The sequence below is a fragment of the Acromyrmex echinatior genome, chromosome 9, assembly GCF_024713525.1.
Source record: "Acromyrmex echinatior isolate Ae372 chromosome 9, ASM2471352v2, whole genome shotgun sequence".
NCBI lineage: Eukaryota > Metazoa > Arthropoda > Insecta > Hymenoptera > Formicidae > Acromyrmex > Acromyrmex echinatior.
In genome coordinates, this window is record NC_141860.1 from 3,684,652 (window position 1) to 3,708,381 (window position 23,730).

At 28.0% G+C, this 23,730-nt stretch overlaps 1 protein-coding gene across 3 annotated transcripts in view; it reads right to left on the reverse strand.

Annotated features, from left to right (window-relative positions):
• The window catches only part of LOC105148812 (uncharacterized), an 85,377-nt gene that overhangs the window by 20,853 nt on the left and 40,794 nt on the right, over positions 1-23,730 (reverse strand). Inside the window, exon 3 of one of the 3 annotated variants that reach the window (XM_087409891.1) lies at positions 14,693-14,871. The exons of the other annotated variants lie outside the window; for them this stretch is intronic. The gene's annotated coding sequence lies outside the window, so the exon portion shown is untranslated. The remainder of the gene's footprint in view (positions 1-14,692; positions 14,872-23,730) is intronic. 3 annotated transcript variants of the gene reach the window in all.

Genomic DNA, 23,730 nt, shown 5'->3' on the forward strand with positions numbered 1-23,730 from the left:
TTGGAGCCATTTTTGTGACTGCAGTACTCCAATAATGAGAAAACAAATCCAGATTTAAAGCGCGATAAAAGCAATCTCGTATTAAATATAGAAAGCAAACATGATAATGTTTTCATTATAAGCTGATTATGAGTTTGGTGCATTAAAATTTTTACTAAAATTTAACACTCACTTCTCTTAAGCTTTTTGCTGTATAAATCTTCATAAATTTTATCACCTCATCTACTTTCCTGCAACATTTTTTTACAAATCAGTCTCTAAAATCCTAAAAGTATTCAAAGTCAATTCTCTCCGTGAAAATGTCTCTAAAATTTTATTATATAATAAATCTTATTAAAAGATGCAGTAGTATTTTCAGTACTAAAAAAATAATAGCTACTCTTTTATTCAGTTAATAAATATAATATTTAACAGATAGATTTATCTAATTCTTGATTCTTTTTCATTTCATTTTATTTATTTTTCATGTAAATTATGCTTACTTTTTAATAATTATTTTTGTATAAAATATTGTTATTTTTAAATAGAGGAAAATTATTATTTTTATTAGATAATAAATTCTATTCTATAATATTTAAAGTTTTATAATTAGGATTTTATTCTGCAGTTCTTTAGTTTATTTTATTCAAATGTTTGTCTTTACTTTCGCGTGCAACGTGCGCATAATAAGATAATTTTATGGTAAAAGAGCAAATACTTCTCAGAGGAAATCGTTCCTTTTTTAACCTAGGAAAGTTTTCTACGGGACACGTATAATGCAATCGAGAAACTAATTTCTCGAAAATTGTAAAGCTTTTCAGAAGTGAAACTTTTGCACAACTGTACAAAAGCGAGAAGTTAGTGACATTGTTGTAGACACGGTAGGAACTTAACACAGTGCATGACATGCTTAAATGATGCTGTTTGATGAATGAAATGTAACCTGTAATTTTGTAAATTATGGTCGAAACAAATATGCAAACTCATTAATCGAAACGATACAGTATTTAAAACGATAAACGATATTTCAAACGTACTTAAAATTTCAATTATTACGGCATTAAAATCAATTCTGTTATAATTTTGATTAAAAAACTTACATAAATAATAAAGAGCACACTCTTAATTATTTATGTTTATATCATTAAGCCACACACACACACACACGCGCGCGCGCGTGCCTCTAAAAGCTTTTTAAATTTAAAAAACTTAATTAAATTAAAGAATAATATCTGTGAGAGCCGAACACTGGATAGCCACATGTAATGAATATATTTATTCAATTAATACATAATGTACAATAGACATTTCGTATATAAACTCATTACACGCGGATATTTAGTGTTTGACTCTCACAGGCATTATTATTCTTTGATTTATTTTTTGGAGCTTATCTATTCTTTCGATTGTATTAATTAAATCAATTGTGCTGCTGTCACATAAATATTAAGGATCTTGGAACTTTATTATGGAGATATAACAATTGTTACCCACACAGATTCTGTGTTACATTTACGTATAATACTATTTTACTAAAATATAACATTGATTCTATGCATACTAATTCGAATTATACAATCGGTGTACTGATTATGTAACGTAATTAGTTGCATGAGGCTTTGCTGAAATGATTAAATGTAATTACGCTACGCTACCTAGAAGGTATTATATTTATTGGAATTTAATTGGAGAAATGAGAAATGTCTACGTCCCACTGTCTCGAAGATAATCCATCCAGCGATTTGTTATTAAATTTATGTACTAACGGAAGCTGATATTCAAGGAAAGAACATTATATTCGATGACTGACACCAGATGCGACTTTATGGTACAATATATCATGTATATGAAAACTTTTGTGTTTTATGCTTTGTGAATTGAGAATGTGTAAAATATTCTAAAAATATTTGATATACAAAGTGAGGAAGTTTGATGTTTCGTGCGAATTACGCATGTATTAAATATTTGAAAAACATGAGAGAGTCAAATTAAAAATGTATCAGACTTAATAATCGTTACACTTTAACATACGCGTTAAAAAATTACAGAATAGATCAAAACTTTTTAATTTTTTTGATATTTTATTTTTAAAAAATATTTTATTAAAAAAAAATAATCCAATTTAATATAACAATCTAAATCATTAGCAATTAAAATACATAATTCTGAGACATCCTGAGACTATAAAAGCAGTTTATAATTATCAAACGGATGTTTCATAACGAAATGTACCACTATGCAATATGCTGTGTAGACATTGCATTGTCGACTACCAAACTGAGATTACCCATCAAGCAACTAAACTTTGTTTGGAATCAACATGCAGATAATTTACTCGAGAAAATGGGAATTTCATAAATGATGCGTACATCTTTCGACACCATAGAATTTTGTCATCAGTTACATTACATCAGCAAATTAACTATTTTATTTCACATATATGTATATTAAAATTTAAAAAAATGAAATTTCGAAACATGTAAATGTAAATAAAAAAATGTAGGTAACTTCTGAAATCTCAAAACTTCTTTAAAAAAATTATTAAAACAAGATAAAGTTTAACATATTCAAATTATTATTTATTTTTTTTAATACATTCTTATTCTATATTGTTAATTGTTTAACAAATTGTGTTAAGATTGTCACAAATAACTTCAAATTAGTTTTAAATTAACTTGTACTAATCCATTATCCTAAAAAGAAACCAATGGTGAATATCGGCAGTTACTTTGTAAAGGAATTAGAGTTGAATTGTAGCGACTATTCATCGTGCGACGCCAACTAATTTTTAATCGTCGAATTGCGAATTGGAAAACAAATTAAATCGCGCGTGCGCACACGGTAGACTTTAATCTAATCGGGGTAAGCTCGAGGTAACATTCAACTTGGTGAATTTAATTACGGTTTCGTGCCAGTTATTTCAAACACCCTGTCCGTTTTGATGTTACTTACGTGCGGCAAGAGAATTAGTAGGTACAACACAACGTTTGGTCACAATTTCACTTCCATGTGAATCGAACAGTATTGCCTAAATTTATTATCTGCATTAAACGCCACTTTGTATCATCCGTATATTGCTCGATTTCTCTTAGATACTCAAAATGCGCCGCAAAACTGAAGATGAAATAAACGAAGAGAGTAAAATAAGATTTTTATCACTTTAAAATAATAATTTTATAAGCAGACAATTCCACCGACGCAAATCTTTTTAATTAATGCAAGCAATTGTAAATATACATTCTAATTTTAATTAATGTTTACATTAATAATCGCATAAGTATATCAGTGCTATAGTTTTGCTTAACAATCTACTTTCTACATTTAGTTTTAAATTAGAACTAATCTGCATTTGTATATTGCATGTTAATTAAAATAGATTAAGTTTAAAAGGATGATAGTAAAAATTGCATTTTAAAATAATTTAAGTTTTTCAAAATTTGATCATTTGACGAAAAGAATGTCCTGAAATGTTGATCAGAGAGTATTCACTTTTGAATTGATCTGTATGTTACTTTATTCATCCCGCAATGCGACTAGTATTGTAATAAATAAACATAAATTGATTGTAAAGTTCCACCAACGATCTCCCAGTTGCATTGAGTCACTTATTTTACACGAAATGTGCTTACACAAGGCATAGTGGTCTCGCTTTAATTGCATCTACTAAGTCCGGCTTTAAACAGATCTATTCTACTGGCAGTAGAAAGTTACACACGCAAACATAGTAGATGATATTTTTTATGCATTATACGCTATTTTGATACTACTCACGTCAAATATCATAAAAAAACAATTAATAAAACAGTTTCCACCACACATGTATTCTTTTGCCATACTTTTTTTATGAGTTTAATAATTTTAATAATTTTTTCATTAATATGCTTTTGCACGTTCTATGCTTATTGCATGCAGTATAATATATTAAAGAACGATGATTAAAAAAACTTGTAAAAGTCATTCATCAATAATAACATAACTCTTTTTTGGATGTATTTAACTATATATTGTATAATCTTTTTTAATAGTAGCAAAAATGAAATCCAGTAATTTATTTATTAAAAAAAATATTAATAATTTTAACAAAATTTTTTATAAAAATTTGTGACAAAAGAAAAATTTCTATTTATATAAGAATTATAATGGTGCCTAATTTTTAGCACAATGGATGAAGAATATTTTAGATAACGAAAAGATTATATAAAATATTATACGGGTATTATTCTACATATAAATTTATATTTCCATGTTTCCAATATTTTCTTATTCCATGTGAAAAAAATTCTAACTTTGACCGTTAAGATTTTTACCTCTATTCCTTATTGTTGAATTTAAATGCACGAAAATAAGATTTTTATTGTTTATATATAAACAATAAAAGAAAACATTTTTTTCTCTACATACATTGATTACTGCGAAAAATATTACTATTGCCTCGATAATCTGAAGCTTAAAACGGAATACAAAAGATCCAGCTTCGATTTCCGGACGAGATAATATTTTTCACAATAAATTTATTTACAATTTTTCAGCACATTAACATCTTTTTAACAGAATGCCTGATTAAGCATCAAATTATTAAACTAGCTTGTCAATTTAATTTGTGATATTACTACAGTAGTTTAATTACTACAATAGTTTATAAATCCAAAAAACTAATTTGGCGCGCAATTCGAATGACTACAAATATGATATATATGCATGTATATATATAGTAATTTAGATTAAATTGTTTAAGCATTAAAGATAACTTTGATCATTAAAACTATATTACTTCTATTCCTTGTTATTGAAAAAAAATTTATATTTATAATTTTACATCCGTAATGCTAATTTAATATATTCTATTGAGAAAATTTTCTATAAAGATTCTGGAATTCTTAGTAAGAAAATACTTTAATTAGAGTCTACAGTAATGTACTGTTGTTGACAGCTTGTACGACTCTGAAAATTAACCTCTACTCCAAGATTTAATTAATGCAACATTGTAGCAATGTACTACACGATTATGCTGCATACCTATTTACGAAGTGCACAACAGATAGAAGGAAGTTAATTTAATTCACTAATGAAATTAATAACTAAAGTGATCAAGCAGCATTGATTACATAATTTAATTTACTACAATCAGATTTAATTAATGTAATGTCAAACTCTAAGTATTAATTGTCGCGATAAATTACGATTTAAGCTAATTAATAACTATTCACAGTTATCAACGAAATCAGGTAAAAGAAACATTTTAATCCAATAATTCACTAATCCAATTCTGTTTACTACATCTAGGTTATTTAGACCAGGTAATTGCTGAAATGCAATTTCTGCATGCAATCGCCTGCGATCAAATTTCTTTAAATCTATCTGCAAAAATAGATCATCCTTGATTAATATTAATTACTTCGTCGATCAATAGCGCAAATTTTATAGAATTGTCCGCACATTTAAGCACAAAAGTAATGGAATTGCAAATGAGATTTAAATGCAGTACATTGCATCTTTGCAAATGCATTTAACAGTTTAATTTACAATTCTTCGTTTAATAATATTTTTGGCAGAAATGTAAATTTATAAACAATAAGCGTTTAGTAATTAATGAAAGCAAACATTTTTTCGGTCTCGTAATTTATAGCGTAGTTATTCAGCGTCACAAGAACGTCATAAATAATGAGGATTAAGGAAACCGAGTTAATGCTACAGATATCACTACTTCCTCGCGAAGATATTTCGACTTCCCTTCGCACAAGTCAAATCCATTAAATTCTACTACCGATTCAAGACTGATCGAGGGGAAAAGACTTTGTGATAAAACTCGTGCGGATATATGCTAATCAATTGCTTACTTGTTCGTTGAATGACACACTCGATTTAGTCCTGATCGATTTTTGATAATATTCAACTTATTCGATACACTCATTGCATGTTTTGTCGAATTTGTTTCGTTTTTTTTTCGATCAAACTTCATCATGATAGATGTTATCAGAGAATTTTTCTCGTGGATATAAGAAAAATAAGCTTTGCAAATTCCTAGAATTTTATAATGCCAATATTTATTATATTTAATCGCAATATACTTAATTGATAATAACTGACATTGTTAATATTATTATTTGTTATAAATTATTAATATAAATTTGTTAATCGTAAATCGTTAAATTGCCGTAATTATAATGTCTTTTCAAAAGCTATTTAGAACGTAATTACGTATTATTCATTCTGTACTATTTTCTTTATAAACTTGATATTTACATCAAAATTTGATAAAAGGTTTCCGCATTTAAATAAACAGAACTGTAAGGTAAAAATAATTTCTGTGGTTAATTAATGGTCGTGAACTTGCGGAAAAGTAGTTAAATTTTTTTACTCTCCCAAATACAATACAGAAAAATGTGTAATATTTTCATTTTGTTAAAAAATACGTGTATAATATATCTCTCTAAAAAGAATTATCATCCTATTAAACATTACAATGACTGAAGAAGTAAAAAATTAGAATTGAGAATTAAATGAGTACGAGAATCTCTTTCAAAATATTAAATCCTATAAATGGTCCATAATTTCTGATAAAATTTTTTTTATAATGTTATATTATATATTTCTCTTTTATACTATTAGGTGTTGGAATTAATTCGTAGCGTTTTTAATGAAAGAATGTTATTTATTTCACATGAGCATTAAAAAATACATTAATGAAAGTACTTCCCATCACTTGTAAAACGCTACGAATTAATTCCAACACCTAATATATATATGTAAATGTTCTAACATTCTTCGCATTCTTGTTTTACGTTACGCTATGCATTACAAAAAAATGATAAATAGTACTTTATTTGAAATTCTATCGCAAATAGAATCATTTAAAGTGAACTTAAGTCAACAGAAAAAGTCTGACGAAATTCTTGAACGAGAGCAATTAGAGAATCCACACTGAAATATAACTCAGCCGAGCCAAGTGGTCGTAACGAATATTACTCTATGTTCATATTTAGCTCGTTATTGCCAGGAAAGTCCCTTGGGCGAAAAGAGCGAAGGCGTAATTATAGCAGCTCCATGCATTGATTAAGTATTTAATTATGGAACTAACAAACTTATTGCCAATTTATCGCCATGAAAGCCATTATAAAAATTGCATCGGATTTCGAGCTCGAGCAGCAACTTTACCTATAGAATTTATTGTAAAACTATTCACGTGCGAGTTGGGAAATCAGGTATTGATTTCCCTTCATTATACGTTCCACGAGTCTATAGTTGTCTATCGCACCTAGTTGCGCTATCGCATTACCTCATCGCTCGAAGGTCTCGAGCGGGAAAGGGCGAAGGACTCGCGCACAGGAGAAAACTCTCGTTATCATATCCGAGAAGCTGAAATCGATATCTGGTGGGCGGAAATGCATGGCACCTCGGAGACGCATCTGTCGCAGTGGTCAGTTTCAATACTGTACTCTATTTCTCGGTTATTCTCTCGCCAATCTATCTTATATGCGTGCGATTCATTCAGTTTTTGTTCAAGAACAAGTAAATACTCTTTTCGATTTGAAACCTAAAGGAAGACTTAAATGTGAATGACAATATATTGAGTCTTTCTTTTTTTCGTTCTTTCTCTTTTTCTCTCTTACCAATGCGACATGATGTAAAATGAGATATCGATTTAATGCAAATGCGTTATTTATAATCTACATCACGTGGAAATAAACTACGTTTATTAAATACGAAAAAGAAATATTAAATAGAAAAGTATGTATTATACTAATATATTATGATAAAAGTTCATAAATAGAAAAAGAAAATATTTATAATTACAAATATAACAATATTATATTTTTATATAATTGTTACTCAAATTAAAGAAAAAAAATGTTTAAATTTAAGAGATTAATTAAAGAAATCAACAAGAACAAACTTACTATGAGGTAATTCAAAAAAATTAATCATTGTGATACTGTTGAAGAGATGATCAATGGAATCAAATTTAAAATTCACACAATGCTTCTCTTTTACATCAAAGACCTTGATATAAAAAATAAATAAATTACAACCTCTGGTTGCAATGTCGAAATGTAATTGATACCACTTTGCTGAGAACGTAATAATGCTATTAAGCTAGCTCTTATCCTTCCTCTCTCTATTGTTCACTTTCTGGATATGGATAGTAGCCAGAGTTGATTCTAAAGCTTTCTACTGACCCAAGCAAACCAATTTCTGATGTACTCTTTCATATCGCATATCCCTAACCTTTCTATAAATTTGCTTTTTCATGGTTATTGATGTTTACATTTCACATCAATTTTCTGTGAAACTTTTCGATAAGAGACGGAAGAACAAAAATTTATAGTAAAATAAAAGAATTTTTTAACGACGTTTAAGCATTTACTTTCGTTATAAATAAATTAATTTTTTTTTCGTGAAAAAAACTTAATGCATTTCTTAATAATCTTAAAAGAATATAATAGTACTAAAATATTTAAGATTATATTTCAAAGAAGTATAAAAATAGAATATACAATACATACAAAGATATTGTGAAAATTAGTATATTTCTTTTTTTCAAGCCATTTTTGTTTTACTAAACCAGTACAAAAGCGACGGCTTTTCACGTGGATGCACATCTATATAGACATTCGTCCGATCTGTTGTTTTGCGAAACTACAGATGGCACGACATTGATGACCCTCATCTGAATAAAATATGGCTTAATATCTCTCTCTGTTTTCATCCTCGCCTCTCTATGAACAAGAAGCATACGTGGATGTACTAAAAATTTCATTTCGAGGCCTAACATCCATCATATTTTTCCTTAGAAAGTAAATTAAATAGAATAAAGAAAAGCACTACCTTAATAATCAGACACTCTCTTTTAAGACTACCGTAAAAAATATTTTTCCACCTTCTCTCTCTCTCTCTCTCTCTCTCTCTATATATATATATATATATATATATATATATATATATATATAGAGAGAGAGAGAGAGAGAGAGAGAGAGAGAGAGAAGGTGGAAAAATATTTTTTACGGTAGTCTTAAAAGAGAGTGTCTGATTATTAAGGTAGTGCTTTTCTTTATTCTATTTAATTTACTTTCTAAGGAAAAATATGATGGATGTTAGGCCTCGAAATGAAATTTTTAGTACATCCACGTATGCTTCTTGTTCATAGAGAGGCGAGGATGAAAACAGAGAGAGATATTAAGCCATATTTTATTCAGATGAGGGTCATCAATGTCGTGCCATCTGTAGTTTCGCAAAACAACAGATCGGACGAATATATATATATATAGAGAGAGAGAGAGAGAGAGAGAGAGAGAGAAGGTGGAAAAATATTTTTATATATATAAATATTTTTATATATATATCACCTACACCGTAATCATTCTTATATTGAATTAACTTGTATTCTAAATTTATTCAAACATTAAACAAATTCAAAAGCGTTACAGAATATCTTGTATAAAATATCCGTGTATAACTACATATAAGTATAATGTATAATTTATCAATACAGTTACATGTAGATATAAAATTGTTTGCATATGTGTCTTTTGTATACCTGTTGATTTGCATGTTTTACATGCAAAATGTAAATTCGTAATTTAAATGTATACAAGCCACTGTGAAAGCTTTGCATTTTTATATCTTCGAGGATAAAATGAGACATAATGTCCTTCCCATAAAATAAATTCTTCTTTTTGACACACTCGTCGTTCAGTCGCTAAGCCTTGGTGCGATTATAAAGGAAAAAAAATTCATTTGTGAACCTTTTTCTTAAATGAAGAAAGTCTTTCAAGTAGAGATATGCATACATAGAAATTGAATCTTGAAACATGTGTATTCAGAGATCAGAAACTATATCATATCTTTACAGAAAAAGCTAGAAAAGATTTATTTGTACAAAAAGAAAGAATATAATATAACTGATACATTCGAAAAGAATTCAAGAAAATATATAAATATATTTATATGCATATTTATATATACATATGTTATATTTAACAAAAGTAATATTCAATTTGCATAAAAATCAATATATGATTTATTCTTATATAAAATTAAAAAATGGAAAAAGATTAGAAAAAATATATATTTTAAATCTGTGAAAAAAACTTACGATTGATAATAATATAAAAGTGAAAGCTTTTGAGATTCTCAGGAATATTTTTAGAACTGAAATGAAATGAAACTGAAATTCGTAAATTACAAATAAAAAAAGAATATTTTTCAAATTTTGTGCTATCTAGATACGTATACAAATATTTATTATCCAGGTATAAGCTGTCTCTTGTATATTTTTTTTATCTTTTTCTCATTAACTTAATAAAAAAGATAGTCATATTAAATTTTTTCTTTAAAGATGTTTAATAATTTAAAACAATTTTATATTTCGTTAAACAAATAATAAGTCAAGTAATAAATAAGTATTTAATATCAAATTTAATAATTTGTTACCTTTCTAAAAAAAATCTAAATGATACAATTCTCTCTGATTTTCGTACTTTTATGTTTCATTATCAATACAATCTATAATGTATAGCAATGTCGAGAGGAATCTTATATTTATAATGTTTTCTTCGGAAGATGGAATGGTATAAACGAAAGACATATGACATGTATGGAAATCGCGTGGATGAAGAATGCCATTCTCACTCTAGAAAAATGTGAATGAGCCGAGGAAAAATGCAAAGTTTCGCCAAGAAGAAAATATCGAGATACGATCAGTATTCGCCGAGGCACGCGTTGCAAGTATATCTGCCACGAAAGAAACATCAATCGCATAAAATCTCTTACATAATTTTTTACTGAACTTATGTGGTAAAGGAATTCTCATAATGGAGATGAAAGAACTTGTTCTCTTAAATATTATAAATTCAGGTCAAAAATTTAAAAAGTTAACACTACCATTATTTCTAAGAGTAAACAATGGTATGGTCTATATATATATGTATATATATAATAATTTCTAATATAAAATTTTTCAATCTTATTAAATATTCGATGTACATCAGATTTTGATACATGTATCACATTGATTTCTTTTAAATCACATTTTATAAAAGTGTAGTGATTCAAAATCATTTGCAGAACCTCAATTTTCCCTCCATTTGATATGAAATATTAAAAATAATAAATTAGATGCTTATGGCATTTAACTACTCTCGCATAAAATAAATAGATCTTATCATAAAAAGTAAATCCGCCACTACTCGGGATTAAAACGTCAGTGCGCTTTCACCCTATCCCGTTCGCTTTTACAATTTTCTATGGACCAGGTTAAAACCTCTTGCGGCCGGAATAAAGGAAAAGGTCAGATGATAGTACTACTTACAGATTTTGCCGTTGGCACCCAAGTGTCTGGCTTCTGGCTCCGCTTTGGCTAGTCGAATCGATGATTCACCAAAGAGTTGATATAAGTACGATTCTACGTGCGCACAATCATGTACATAGGGTGTTTTAGAAGCAATAGATAATAAATAAAGATTTTTTAATAAAATTTCAGTCATAACAGTCATTTACTAAAAGTATAATTGAAAAATAATCTAATCAATTAATACAACTTATTTATCATAAAAATTTAATATAATAAATTTAATCACAGTATATTTGTTTGTACATAAAGCATCTCAGTTTTTTATTTAATTCAATTTAATTAAACGGATTCAAAGATAACGATACTTTGGAACTTTTTTTAATTATTAAGATTTTTAATGTTGAAAATCGAAAAATCATTGGCAATAATTGCGCGTGATGATAATGATGATAACAATAATGTATAAAATTTTTTACAAAATTAATTTTAATTTTAGTCTCAAAATCAATAACAATGAGACACCCTATATATATATTGTTTCGACGAAGCGATCGATCGCCAGGGCTCACGACTAGAAAAACATTTGCGATTTATTACGCGCGAAAATTGTATGCAACTTTGGCCGCCAAGTATTTTCGAGTTCTCGTTGTCGCCGATATATGTATAAAGTTAAACTCTCGCGTAAATAATGTACTGCGGTTACTGAAATATTGCATCATGTTCAACCTCGTACACAGACTCTATCACTGCCTTTAGAAAATTAAATTGCTTATCATCTAGAACTTTTAAACAAGCGACGGTTTTTGGAGCAAAATTCTCAACTATATTTAAACGATGCTATCGTTGCAACGTTTAATAGTAAACTGAATTAAGGTTAATTAAACATTCTTGTTTTTCAACTTAGTTTTGTGTAAATTTAAATTATATTAAATAAATCATGCACCAAGATATTTAACAATAAAATTAAAAAGTGGTGACAAATGATAGTGTTATAAAATTTTAATTTAAAAAATTATTATTTAACTATAAAAAATTATTTAAGGATATTAAATATATCCTAATAATGCGATTCTATGGATTCTTCCTACAGAAAATTTTACAGAAAATTTATAGTTTGCAGAAAACGAAAATTTATTTCCTTGAATTTCCAAATGTATGTCCTGCCAAATTCATCTCAACAAGCAACCATCAAAGCAAAAGTCAAGATTCTTATCGAATACCCGACGAAAAACTTTTACAGGATTGACAGTTTTGCATCGTCCTCAATCGGTTCAAGTTTTTAGTAACGTATTGGAACTGCCTTAAATTACAAAGTTTGTCATTGGCAGAGCTTGAAAGCCTTTCGGTATGATGGACGAATATTAGATTCTTCCCTGTCATGATACTCCAATATTATCCTATGTGAAATAAGTCGGGATATGTTGAAAGCTCTTTAATCTTCTGAATAATGTATATATATATATATATATATATATGTGTGTGTGTGTGTGTGTGTGTGTGTGTGTGTGTGTGTGTGTGTGTGTGTGTGTGTACATATACACCGAAATATACACATACGTCATAACTGCTGCTTTTTATGGCTTATAGTGCAATCATATGGAGGTAGCGAAAAAATAATAGCAAAATAATAAATTAAAATTAATTAAATAATAAATTAAAATAATAGCAAAAATTTTCTCTAAAAATGCACGAGTTATCAGCGTTTTCTAGCAGCGATATGTTATTTTAAGCCAGAAAATCTCAATTAATATTTCAGATTTAAAGCAATAATTCGGATAATCTTAATGAATAGTATCATTTCGAGCAATTACGTATTATTCTACATAACTGAGATATGAAATGTTAGAAGATTAATGAACTGAGTAAAAATAGAGAATTTTATCAGTTAATAAGAAATATAAAAAACTTAATTTTATGTTATTCAAATTGTATTTGTGTTGTATAAAAAAGTTGACTTGTTATGAGAGATATAAAAACGTTATTAAAAAATTATAAAAGAGAGAGGTAAATTTAAAAAAATTATTTTAAAAAATCATTTCTATATCAAAAACGTAATCATGCATATCAGCATTCGTTTACATCATATGTTTAAAGAGATAGATTTCACGCGTATCGTACAATATCTTTTAAGGTAAACCTGTACGGATAAGTAAAGTATTATGTAGTAAGTCTTATTGCTAGTGCTTTTGTGAAGAAATTGTAAGCGATCGATTTCTCAATGTTGTTCAACTTGTAGGATATTACGTAATTCTATATTATATTCATGAAATTTAATGTCATTGTATTGGCATCTTCTGGCAACAATATGACATATATTCCCATTTAGGAAAAGCAATTATTTATTTTATGTATGCCCTGAATTTATCGCTGTCACGATAACAGCTTTGAATCAAGAGATTGAAAGCTCAAAGAGATTCAAAAAGAGATACATGCGAGAATTTATTTAAAAAATTTGAATTTAAAGTACGATGAGTAAGAGCTTTCTCCCAAAACAAATAAAATAAACTGATATAAAATATATAAAATTAATGAGATATATTAAAAATGTTTGTAAATATTCAAGAACAGAGAAAAATATACAAAATGTTGTTAATCCTTACATCGATTACTTTAATAAATATTTGAAATGTTTTTCAAAGCTATCACTGAAAAACAAATTTTTTTCATTACGTGCTACATTTGTTAAAAAATATTTAAATATTTTAACGTAATATTTTAACCAAATTATACTTTAATATATAAAAAGTTTCATGAATTTTCAGGCAATTTTCTATTTAAGAGTCGAAAACGTTGAAACGCCGAGTATATAGTGCACTGAGAGACAGTCAAACAAATCAGAAAACGAGATAAATATTACCGCTTTAGCGTTTTACACAGACGAATCGAATAAAAAAATACAAACGACATGATCCTATTAAAAGGTTCACGTTTGAAAAAGATAAATCCACAAAGGTAGCAACGTGGTTGAAATTTAAAAATTTGACATTCAGCGATTGAAACAAGCAATGTTGATTTGCACGCTGCCACCGAATGAAACGTAATTAATATGCGTTTGCGAATATTTTAACAAGCTTCACTTCATCGCAGATTGCCTTTGCTTCATTGAAACGCCATCATGCACGTTTGACAAAATTATCTCGATGCCATTATTGGCCGATTGATTTTTACATCATCCTATTTAAAAATGTAATTTTATAATTTTTAGTTTTATAATTTCCCTTTCTGTTCAAATATACGAATTTAATATTTAGAAATAAATTAAAGATTTAAAAAAAATAAGCTCTTCAACATTCAAAAAAGATGTAATGGAAGAAAGAATATATACCTGCAAGTAATTGAAAAATTTTAAATCAGATTATAAATCAGGAAATATTTTTCTTTAAATGGTGTCACAATAAGCGATGTGATTATTTCTTGTCTTACTCTCGTCGATTTAAGAGGCACGTTATTCAGACGTCGTTAAAATAATACTCTACATCCGTCTTCGGTGACGACGGATTATCCTTCATCTTCTCGTTTAGCATGCGAATGATGCGATTGCGATCGTCAGAATCGTCTGGCCGCATATTTATCGTCGATTTTCAAAGAAAAACTGCTGCGTTCTGTAAAAACAAATGAGATTTACGGATCCTGAGAATCTCGGGCACCGATAGCCATTTGACTTGATCATTTAAGAAGCAAGAGAGAAAAACTTAAATTCTAATAAACCTGGAAAAGATTCCTAGAATTTGTTTTGTTAAGAAGATTGGACTCACAACTGCGAGAAATTATTTTTATCATACAGTATCAGACATGCGTCTCGTAAAATCGATTAATTGACATGCTTAAACAAACGATATAAAATTAACATGCTACATCTTAAAAATTCGGATTTGATGGAATTTTTCTGATGATATATTCAAACTTAACACTCCAAAAAACATTTTTAAAAAACATTGTTTCCTTCCTTAAAAATTATTCAAAATTGATGGCGATATTAAACAAATGTTAAAAATGATTAAATTTAAAAAGAATTGAATCACAGATTTTGCTAGATATGAACAAATATGATAATATCAAATTCTTTCTAATACTATTTATATGAATAATATTAGAAAGATTTTAATAAATATGAAAATATCAAATACTTCTATCTAATACTATTGATATGAATAGTATTGAAAGAATTTGATATTTTTATATTTATTTATATCTAGCAAAATCTGTGATTCAATTCTTTTTAAATCACAAATACATATGGTTAAACGATGAATATTGATATCTTCCGATATTGTGCGGTATAATCCTTTCAGAGTTACGTCGCACGACGTAAATCTCCTAACTCGTATACGGTATTTCGTTCTATGTGAGAGAAAATACAATTCTTCGAGCTTCTCCAAGGAATTCGATTGAACCAGCAATGCGAATGGCGTTACGCGATTTCGAGCTAGAATATCTTCCCCCAACATTTGAGAACGTAAAGAACGAGAACATATTTCTTCAGTGAAAAATACCCACCCCTTCCTATGTGCTTTCTGACATTTTCAATGGAATATTTTAAAATTAATTCCTACATTCTTCGTATTAATTCTTAAATCAAGATATATGTAAACAGATCTTTCTTTTTTAATAACAGATTTAATCGCGCGACAAATATAACAATGTTAAAGATTCGATTATATATTCGATGAATTATAAAAACTCAATTAAAGAAATATATTGAATACTAATTTCTTTTAACTTTATATATATATATATTTATATTCTATTTGTTTTTTGTATACAATTCCTGATTGCTCATGTCAACAAGAGACGCAAATAGTACAACATAAGGTGAATTATTGTACTTTGTTGTTTGTCAATTTAAATAAAGATGAAATAATAATGATATTGTGTTACATTATATCTCTTGCTGGAAAGCCACAACTTATTTATTATAAAATACGTATATAGTGATAATATCTCTCACGGAACAAATGTGTATATACTGAGGTTGACAGAATATTTTGATCATTTGGGAATCGACTGTCCATTGAACTCTCTGGCAATTCGTTATATCAAATAGTGAGATTTCATCCGTATTGTGATTACACGAACTGGACCGGTGCGGCGCGCCGCGACCAGTGGAAACCGCGTGAATAATAGCCGTCGCTTATTTTTCTGCTACGATACTCGGTGTGTGCGAATACCGAGAGATATCACGGTTATATTTCTTCTTTTCCACGCGTTCGAGGACAAACTTCTTTATGTTTTTGAATTCTAGCCAAACATTGATACTCCATTGATAAGTTGTGACTATTTTTCAAATTTCTAGATCATATTTCTCAAAATGTTCAAATTCGATAACTATTGATTTAATGCCATATCACTGTTAAATCTAGTGTCAAATTTAATCTAATGTGAGTTGCCATTACTCCTACCAAATATATCGTTATTTTTTACTAAAACAATAATTAAATTTGACATTGTATCGTGTCAATTTGGCATTATATAGTCAAATTAACACTGTATAGTGTCAAATATAACTATAGTTTTAGTATAAAATAACGATATGATTGAGTAGGACTCACATTAAATTAAATTTGACACATTTTAACAATAAAAAATAAAATATAATAATAAAAGTGAATTAACAGCCGTATCGGACTCTACATTGTTACGAAAATTTATTTTTAATTTATTATATCCAATATATACAAAGCAAAAGATAAAAATTATTTGTTATGCAATTATTCGTTATTAATTATTTTTGTATTAAGTGAAATTATTTGTTTGCTATTGTAATAATAATATTTTATATTTTTTTATATATTCCACCTCAATTTTCTTTTTTCTACGTGTTTCAATAAAACCTGCGGATAGGAAAATAAAATATGAAAATTACAATTTATTATAACTTTATATTACTCTAGAAACTAAAAAACAGAATTCTGTATTTAATAGACAATTTCAAGGTTTTATTTGAGTTAAGTACCAAAACCTAAATATAAATCATGGTATTACATACAAGAATCAATTTAATCCAAATATACTAGTAGCAAATTCGGATGGATACTCTCACAATTAGCGAACTGGTGTACGTTAAAGTCAAACACGTTGTGCACATTGTACACAAATTGACGTAAAGATGTGTGTATTTAATATAAACATAGAATTAAATTAAATATAATCAAATTAAATTAAACATAGAATTAAATAGTATATATATCATATCCTCAATACACTTAACTATAAATAAAATTTTATGATACGAAATATTTGCATTGTGCTTTTATATTCTCAGACTAAATCATTGTACAATGATTTTAATATGCATCGACATACTAGAACGTTCAATCGAATTTGCTGTAAATAATTCATCCGAATAGCAAACAACATCATTATAATAAAAGAACAAATAATAGCTGAAAGACGATGTGCTAATTTGACAATTTCGTAATAATTAAACAGATTTAATGTGTTTCACGTATACGTAATTTAGTTATTACCGAAAATAGTAACGTGTTATAGTATTATAACTTAATAGCTCTCGCTATTAACCCATTTACATCCACAATCATTTTCATAAATAACCGCACATCTAGCGTATATCTTATGTGCCGCCTAAACGACACATAGATGATTACTAATAGCACTTCAAATATGATTACAAGGACACAAAATTACAACTTGTTTCAGTTTGATAAATTGTATGATGAGATATCTTATTTGATGTATTTCTCGATCTATTCTTTTAAGAATCAATGTTATAACTATCAATATTATAACTATCAAGTTATGTAAAAAATTTAATATAAAATTGTCACTTGTATAATAAAATTGTAAAAAAAAACTACTTATAAAAATACGAAGATATGCTTTGCGAAGGAATCTTTCTTTATTTAAGCTTGACCCTCTTGAAAGCAAGGAATCCTAAGCAATACATGACTTGCCAGAAACCTTTTCGTTGAAAAATTTTCGGTTCTTTCGTCGTGTCTCTCTCGTAAATGGGAATTCGATGTCGATACAATAACGGAAAAAAATTCACGGTTCGGAAATTCGACTTGTCGTTATCGACCTTTAATTCTCAGATATTTTCACGACATAACATATATTTTTCTTTCATAAACTTTTACCAAACACTTTATTCGGTATGTTCCTCGCTATAACTATAACTACAAAAATAGAAAAAAGTATTTTTAAAGCTTACGACATTGTTCATAGTAGAACTAGTAGTAAAAATGTTTATATTCTTAAAAATTTGAGTGTTATAAAACAGTTATATTTGCATGGATGTGTCTATGGCAATTTAAGTTAATTCGAATTTAAGGTAATTCGAAATTATCTAAAATAAGGCGAATTTCCAGAACTCTTTTGGTGGTCGTAACGAATGAATTATCTAAAAAAAAAAATCATGCTGCTGGCGACTCGTTGCATGCACATGTGCAACTTCTTGCGATTTACATTCAGCAGCCAACAAATGTGATACCCGCGAGTACTTTTAATAACTTTTGGCGCGCAAATCGCTACAACCGCAATTGCAGCCGTGTTGCAAAACCACATCGATTATACATATAGATGCACTACGATAGTAATGAACAATTTGGAGAATGATCGATTAATCATGTGTTGTGATAGATGATTATATACGTAGATTTTAAAAATTGAAATGGTTTAATGTGGAATCAATTACAAAATATTTCATAATAATCGGATAAATTAAAAATAAAAAAAATAGGAAATTATGCGGATTGAAATCGGTTATATCTCCACATTACAATTAATCGATTGCTACAATTAATCGTATATTGTGCGATTTCCGTACTACAATGTGTAATATTTGCCATATAGTATATGACTATGCACACTAAAATTACTTGATAAAATACAGTAAGTTGTTAAAGTACAAAGTACAAGATACCTATATTTTAAATTATAAGCTGCAAAATTAGCTATGTTGCAATGTTTGTAATCTAAAATTTAAAGTAAAATTTCATTCTACGTTCATAATATATGTCGAAATCATGAATTATTAAACAAAATTTATTATTTTGATTATTACTTTACTTATTTACTTATTTTATTTTAAATTTACTTATTTATTTTTTAATAATGTCCTTTTATTATTTGCTTTAACAATACGGGAAAGAAAGTATCATGACTTGCAATTTATGAATATTAATTAATTTAACTTTGTTGCTTCTGACAGTACATTTAAACTAGCTTATCCATTGAATGTTTCAACTGGATTGACTGGATTAACTAATTATTAATTTAAGTATGAGCTGTGTAATTTTGTCTTATTGTGTGATATCTGAGTGAGGATTAGAAGACTGTAGTCTATCGATCGATGTCGATCGACGCAATGCAATTAATCTAGTCTCGTGAACAATACAACAATACCATCCTCACGAGATTCGTTAGTGGTGTAATCACTTTCCTGTCTTGACGTTTACAAAACATAATTAATTTACTGCAGTGTAATAATGCAGCCTCTCGTTTTCTCGAACTGAAGGAAAATTATATGATGGATTACGACAAAATTGCAACTGCAACTTTCCTTTAATCTTTAGATAGAAAAAAGAAACGTAAAACAATTCTATATTTACATACATAAAATATTATATATGTATATTAAGTATAATTTATATTAAAATAAAAAAATTTTTTATTGTCTTACTTGCTTACTATTAATTTTATGTATTTAAATATGAATTAATAATTGTGAAGTTTAAATCGTAAAAAATAATATTTCTAATCGAAAGACCAAATATATTTTCTCCTCTAAGGAGAACCATAATAATAAACTTGAGAGACGGCTTCCTCCATTGAACATCTGCCAGCGACACCCAGACATGGTCCGTTGTGTCTCACAAGGAGTGTCATACTTTTATGTTAAAATCTTTTCTTATTTCTATTCTCGAGAAGATAATTTTAAAATTCTCTTATGCATTTATCAATTCCTTTAATTCGTTATATATTATTATGTGCAATAATTTCCCATCTCCATTCAAACAGCGTCGATTATATTTTTACGGAGATGATTTACGCCAAAGAATCGTGTTTTCCATTGAATCGTATATCGATATACTATACTAATCTATAACCATGAGTGACAGCGTTACATCACTATCTGCTCTCCGCTAAAACGTAGTTCCGCGCTGAATCGATATTACGACAAGGCTAATTTCAAATATAAAAAACAAAATATAAAAAATCGACAGTTATACAAGGTGTTTTTAAAATAACGCCTACTAATCATACACTGCTATTCCTATAATAAAAAACTGAGTCGAAAAGTCTTCTATTATTTTGCAATTTTCGCAATATTTTTTTTTAGTTTCCCAATGAGCAAAATGTCTAAAATCAACGTGTAAGAAAACTTTAAGGTATCTTTAAGAATTCTTTAAGAAACATCTTTAAAATATTTCATAAAAAACACTGAAAAATATCTGAAAATTGTCTTATACATCGATTTTATCTGTAGTTTAATTTCGGTAATGTTTAGAAATTAATATCTCGTTATTGCGAAAATTGCAAAATGGTAGAACTTTTCGACTCAGTTCTTTTATTAGGAATAGTACTGTATGATTAGTGAGCGTTATTTTAGAAACATCCTGTATATCATATGTCACTTTCGAAAAATAAGTATATTGCTTTCCACTCTTATGTTTTTCTCACCCTTATATGGCATCGTAAAACAATTCACGAGCAATCGAATAGAATGAGGCCTATAATCAAACGACCAACGGCTTATCGTGCACAATCCGTACCGAGGTTTATCGCGATCACTCAAAGGATATATCGCAATAAATCAGTCAGAATTAACTACAGAGATCGTAACAGCTTTCCTGGCCCAATATTCGGACTTAATTTTGATTTATGCGCTGATATATCCGCGAATGATGCTACATCGTATAAGGTAATTATATTATCTCGTACCCTCAGAAAGATTGCCTATTATATTCATAAATATTTAAAAAAATGGGAAAAGAAAAATCTATTCATTATTCTAAACTCAAACTCCATTAGAATAAGTAAAACCGTAATAGTAAAACCGTAATAAGTAAAACCGTGTATTCAGAGAGAGATTTAAAATTTAAATCTCTTTAAATTATTTTGTCGGTTTAAATCAAATAATGCATGAAGGTATAACTTGTGAAATTATCTGTAAAAATTTCGATAAAATTGTAAGAACAAACCATGTTCAATGCGATTTTACTGCATTATTTTTTACTTAAACAATAATAAAAATAAAATATTGAAGGCTATTAATTTTCTGGAGTTGACGTCAACACAGTTATCGATGTTGGGTTTGTGAGACTTATTTGCTTTATATTAATTAAAAGATACTAATTAATTTCAAGGAACCGAAGTGATACAACTAGCACAAAAAAGATTGAAGCTATGTGTTTCTGTGTCTCGATGCATCATTAGAACGCCAACGTTTTGTGAACATTTTCGTGAACATTGTAATTTATTTCATCAGAGCAAGGAACAATCTGATACTGTAAAATCAAGTGTAAAATAGTGTAAAAAATGAGATAATTTAAAGAATGAATACTAAATATATTTTATAAAAATACGTTGATACGGGATGTATCTTGGAGCTTATATAATAAATTCTCATAAGTAGAAATACATGCGATCAAAAATTCGAGCGCATAACGCCAAAAAAATGCCGAGCAAAAAAAACGGGAGCATGTAATACCAAAAAGAGAAAAAGATGAAAAATAAAAATTCAAGTAAAAAATAATATCGCTTTAGGGCAAAGAGCACAAGTTAAAAATAGTGATGGAACCATTTTAAAAAATATGTATGTGAATAAACGATTTTACAACTTGTATTCACTGCAGAATTTTTTGCGTATTTAAATATTTAAGCTTCTTATAACTGTTATTTTTTTCAAATATTCGCTTTTTAAGATTATACAAATAATAAAATGAATATGTATGTAAATATATTTTTCTTGTTTTTACATACAAATTTATATTAATAACTAATACACGAATTTATATTAATAACTAATTAATTCTTCAAAAACTAATAACTTCATAATTAAGTTAAATAAACAAATTACTATTATAGAATATTATAATTACATAATTCATGATCAATATTAATAGTAAACGATACGCAATTTAAAAATGATATGTAAATATTATAAAATATAAATCGTGCAACTGTTTGAGTAATCAAAAATCTCACGGCCTAGTTTCCGAAAAAATATTTAATATAATTTTACAAAAAATTCGAAACTGAATTGATGTTATGAACCGTTATGAACAAGCTAACTTTTCCATACATAATCTGACATAAAATAAAGCGAAGAGACCACCACGAGGCTAAATCCACGCAAATGTGTGTGTGGGGCAAAAGTCAGGCTCGTGGATCGTTGATGTCAAATCAAACTTAAACATGAAGGAAGTATCCGATTCTTAAAGCGCTGTTTTACGGATATTTAGTAATTTTTTTTTGTTTCAAGTCGCCCAAGGAAAATGATGTTTCCGATGTCTCCCTCGTGTCCAAGGAGATTAAATTTGAAATAGAATAAAGATTTAAAGAAACAAGAAAAGTGATAGAATTTTTTGTTTGTTTCGCTAAAAAATTTTCTTCGCTCTGCACATCGCGTGACATACAAATGCGAAGTAACCAGAAAATTTAAAAGATGCAGGGATAGACAGATAGAAAAAGAAATAGAAAGAAAAAGAAAGAAACAGGGCGCATATATTAATATTACGGAAAGAATAGTTTTGCTGAAATATCTAAAAATTCAGCTAGATACAGATCTAAAAATATCTTTGTTGACCTATCAAGACATTTAATAAACAATTATAAAGTAAGATACTTCACTAGAATAGCAATTTCCATTTTACTGCATTATTTTTTACTTAAACAATAATAAAATATTAAAGACTATTAACTTCTGGAATTCGTCAACACAGTTATCGACGTTGGGTTTGTAACTTGATTTGATTTATACTAATTAAAAGATACTAATTAATTTCAAGGAACTTAAGTGATACTAGTACAAAAAAAAATGCAGTCATGTGTTTCGCGAGTTATTTCTGTATCTTATCCATTTTTTTCAATATTGCTCATCATACTTGAATTTTCTATATAATTCTATATAATAAATCTTGATAATCTAATACAATTATTTTCAGATCTGTATCTAAATTTTAAAATATTTCAGCAAAGTCCTATACTTTTCGTGTAGGTGCTAGAAAAAATAAAATCAAGTAAATAAGATCAAATTCGAAACATTATAAGAAAATAAAAATAAAAAAATGTTTAATAAAGTACAACAGTCGTTATCACTTCAAAGATCGTACCAAAAAGGTATCAAATCTTTCTGCTAATCGAATGTGATTAAAATACAATCTCATCAGAATCTCTCATCTCAATCAAAATCCCATCTGATTCATGCCATCCTTTTTACATCAACATCTCACTTGATTCTTGTGCGCGCGAAGAATTAAAATGAATAATGATACATGGCT